The following is a 4,513-nucleotide window of genomic DNA, read 5'->3' on the forward strand; positions in this document are numbered from 1 at the left end:
GAAACTTGAATCCACTCTAATTAATCTTTGGGGAAGCTTGGAGGTGAGCTTGGTACAACTTTTGGAAGGAAGAAAGTTCTTGTATCACAACTTATTTTGGGGGTTTTGAAGTATTATACTAGAAACCTCTCTTTTTCTTTCTTATTTTGCAATTGAAGCAATACATGGCTTGATAGTGATGGATTTTATGGAAGATTTCATGGTCTTGCTCATTAGCTTATAATTTTCAACTAGGGTTTGTAATTTTCAGTTGTGATTAAGGTTATTTATCTAGTATATGATGTTTATGAGCTTAGATAGGGACTTGGGGTAATTATTAAAGGCATGAGTGTTAGTTTTAAGCATTAAAACATCAAATTTCCAGCATTAATGATGAATCTGCCCTGTTTCTGACCTATATATTCGTCCATGTTAGAGGCCCAATCAGGTATAGATCAAAACATGAAAGTTGTAGGGAATGAAGTTAACTATCTGCCTGTAAAATTTTAACTCAATCGGAGTACTATAGCATATGAAATGACTAAAATACCCCTGACTGCCAAAAGCCCAATTTCACAGGCAACTTTCTGTTTTCTCTAAAATTGCACATTTTGACCCTAAAATTACACGAACTGGGTGTCGATATCTTTATAGGAAATGTAGGTCTATGTCTTAGCTTCGAAACGCCATAAAATTTACCTCAATCCGATAAGCGTAGCTTCAAATGTGACCAAAACGCCGGAAGATGTCAAACCTGCTATTTAGCCATTCGTCTTCAAAATTGGTTTCCAACTTTGATTTTTATGGTTGCATTGCTAGAATTGCCTTGTATTTGGATGACATTGAACCTAATTGAAGGGCTATTGTGTTAAGATTGCTTATGTGTGAATTTGGGCTGAGTTGAGGGAAAAAAATGAAGCCATAAATGGCTGAAAAATAGCAAAATACAAAGGGCAGGCTGCCCAAATTTCTATTACTTGCTTTTATAAATATTAGTGAGATGTAAGGTTTGAGTTTAGAGTTAGTTGGATCTTAAGTTATATATGTATCCTTGAATGCATTTCAATATTAGTATATGAGTTATTTTGATCAAGATTTGGTATTAACTAAGATGAAAAATGTTAATTTTCTCTCGAAAACTTTGAATTACCTTTGCTCACTTCAATTTGAAATTGGTTATTCTTGGGGTTTGTCGGTGATCAAGGGCATAATATGGAAGGAAACTTTTGACGCTATTTTGCTTAAATTGGTGAGTGTTTTTTGTAGATTATGTTCAAATGACTATGTGGATTGTTATGAATGTTTAATTAAATGTTAAATTTTTCAATGATTGCAAAAATGAATTTTTGTTAGGCGAGTGTGTACTTTATCGCATTCGACCTAAATGAACGTGAAATTTTCAATGATTAAATGATTAAATGCTACTTGTGTATGAATGTAAGTCTTTTGGCTGAACTGAACCCTGGCCCTTCGTTGCCAGTCGACTCGCACCAGAAGCAGACTCGGTCGGACGACTGGTGATCCTAGGATAATGTTTGGTATACTCGAGTATGACCACAAAAATTGGTGGAGACTAACCAGTGAATTGGCTAGTGGCGGGAAATGAAATGAATGAATGAATGTCAAGAACATTGGAGGAGTTTTCACTTGCAAATTTTTCTAATGTTGGAGGAATAAGGAAAATGGTTGGCAAACGAATGAACGAATGGCTTCTCGTGAGCATGTATCCTTTTAATGAGTGAGTTATTATTGCTTTTATATGTTAAATATTTTCTGAATTATTTGCTATTAAATGATTAATGTTCTAGATTTAATTGCTCGATTATGTGTATGGAACCTGATTGGGCTTTTAACTCATTCCTTTAGTTTTGTTTTCCTTATAGGGAATATGAGCGAGGCGTGAGACGTGTACAGGCTAGTGTAGTCTAGTTTTTTTTGGATTTTACAATTGTACTCGCGTTAGTACTTGACTAGGTTTTTTGCACCTGGATTGTAAACACCTTGATATATTTGGGCGTGTATAAACCTTGTAGCTGGATTTAAGCATCAATGTATATGTTAAGTTTGGAATCATTGTTTTATTTCTTTTCTATGATTGTAAGCTCTTTTCTGGAGTTAAATGTGAGTGAGTCCTGGCAAGAGTTGGGCAGGCGACTCGCTAAACCCTCGGGTACACCCTAGGAGGAGATCGGGTCGTCACACCTGTTGCCACTCGAACTTGTCTCAAACATTAATGTTGGATGAATAAATAAACAATAGAAAGCAAATAAACAGCATATGCATTTTGAGCCATCATCATATATTTGAATAATATCTCTTGCCAACCAAATTTTCCTCAAATGTGAATGGTAGATAAATAAATAAAGAATAGAAAGCCAAAAAAATAACTTATACATTTTAGCTTATAAATCATGGACATACCTTCATTCATGCCAACTTTTTACCAACACAGCATGAATGAACAATAGAACATCAAGTTAAACCAAAAGAAAAAGTGCAAAAAATTTCAAACAGTAGAAGCTAAAAGCTGAAAATATGTGTATATCATCGTTTCATCATTCAAATCAGAGAAACAGAGAAATGTCAACTGCATAACAAAGACTTTTTCACTTTTAGCTATTTAGCAAAAAATGTGAAACACAAAAAAAAAGTGTGTTTTCACTATGAATTTTGACAATGTTATCTATCCCAAATGTAAATGGTCAAATCTATAAATTGTTAGGCATATAACAAAACAAACTATTGATAACTTTTAATTCGAACATGTCATCTCATGTAGTTCACTTTGAACCCATCTCGAGTAAAGTTCATTAACTTCAGTGCTTCTAGAGTCTGTGCTTCTAGAGAATTGCCATTATCGACTCTTTAAGCTTCATAGTCATCAAACACAATTTTATCTATCTCAGATGTAAATGGTCAAATCCATAAATTGTTAGGCATATAACAAAACAAACTATTGATAACTTTTAATTCGAGCATGTTATCTCATGCAGTTCACTTTGAACCCATCTCGAGTAAAGTTCATTAACTTTAGTGCTTCTATAGTCTGTGCTTCTAAAGAATTGCCATCACTGACTCTTTAAGCTTCATAGTCGTTCAGCACAATCAAGCTACAAAAGAATTAAACGAAACAAAAACCATATCTTGTACGGATGCAAAGATATAAGAGATTTTGAACTACTAACTAAAAAGAAAAAGGAAACTATAACCGTGTAGCAATGTGATTTATTTCCTAGTCAGGGGTACACAATTTAAAGCTATTCAGGAACCTTTGGAGGGTGATCAAAGGGGGTTTGAAATTGATCTAGTCAATTTAAACCAGTTATTATAAAAAGAACAGAGAAAACCGTTCATTCTAATATTCCATTCACATCCACTGTTGTAGACATTCTCTCTATTTTATGTGCTTGCAAGTCAATTTTACTTCTTCCACCACTTGTAGATGTTCAAATCTCTTTAACAGCAGTGTCAGCTGTATGGCACTATCCATTGCTAGAGATTTACAAGGCTCTATCCTCAAAATAGACCATCAAATATAGCCCTTTGAAAGTAACATAACTCTAGCGATGCCTATCCCCATTTTTCCAAGAAATAAAGTTTACAAAAAAAAAGAAGAAAAATGCTTATTTTCTCTAATTCTTTAGAACCCAGAAGACCAAAAAACGAAGAAACCAAATGTAGATACATTAAAAAAGTCTCAGTTAATCTCTTGTCATGACTAAACAGCTACAAAATATGCAATTTAACGTTACCAAAAGCCATCATTATGAACATGTTATCTTCTAATTACCATAAAGAGAGAGAAAATTAGGAGATAGAATTTCTACCCAAATACCACTAAGTGACTAACGTACGCTGTTTTTCTTTTTCTTTTATGTTTTTGGGTTGTGAAATAGGAAAAAGGAAAGGCCCTGAATAGATTTTCTCAACTAACCAATTTTTTATACTGAAGTAAAAAAGTAGCACTATTTTTTTAAAAAAAAAAAAACAACTATCAAATATCATATTTATTCTCTATTAAGACGTATATGTTTGCAAGACCTCCCAATTATTTAGATATTTCATTCTAAACATCATATAGTTTCTACACTTGACCACAAAATTTCTCAAAAGTTTAAGACACGTTGACAAAAGCTTATTTTGGGTCACTATATAATTGAACCAAAGCATCAAGCAATTTCTCTAGCATGACCAAAATAGTATAAAGCAAAAGGAAAAAGGCTAAAGCTTTTTCATAAGTAAAACATCATATGATGAACGAGCTATAATTGTAAATCAAAGCAGCACGCCTGAGAATTTCTGGTATAGCTCTCTAGAGATTGTTTCAAAGGTGAAAACAACCAATAAGAACATCATAAATTTACATGATCTTAAAATTATTATACAAATGAAAAAAAAGAATCAGTGATCAAATCTTTAATTAAATCAAACAGTAATTATAGTAATTTAAAGTTAGGCTCAGGTCTATCAACAAAAGTTAGGCAGAGATGAGAGTACTACCATGGCTGCAAACCCAATTGCATTTGAAGGGGAG

This window comes from Coffea arabica, chromosome 2c, assembly GCF_036785885.1.
Source record: "Coffea arabica cultivar ET-39 chromosome 2c, Coffea Arabica ET-39 HiFi, whole genome shotgun sequence".
Lineage (NCBI taxonomy): Eukaryota > Viridiplantae > Streptophyta > Magnoliopsida > Gentianales > Rubiaceae > Coffea > Coffea arabica.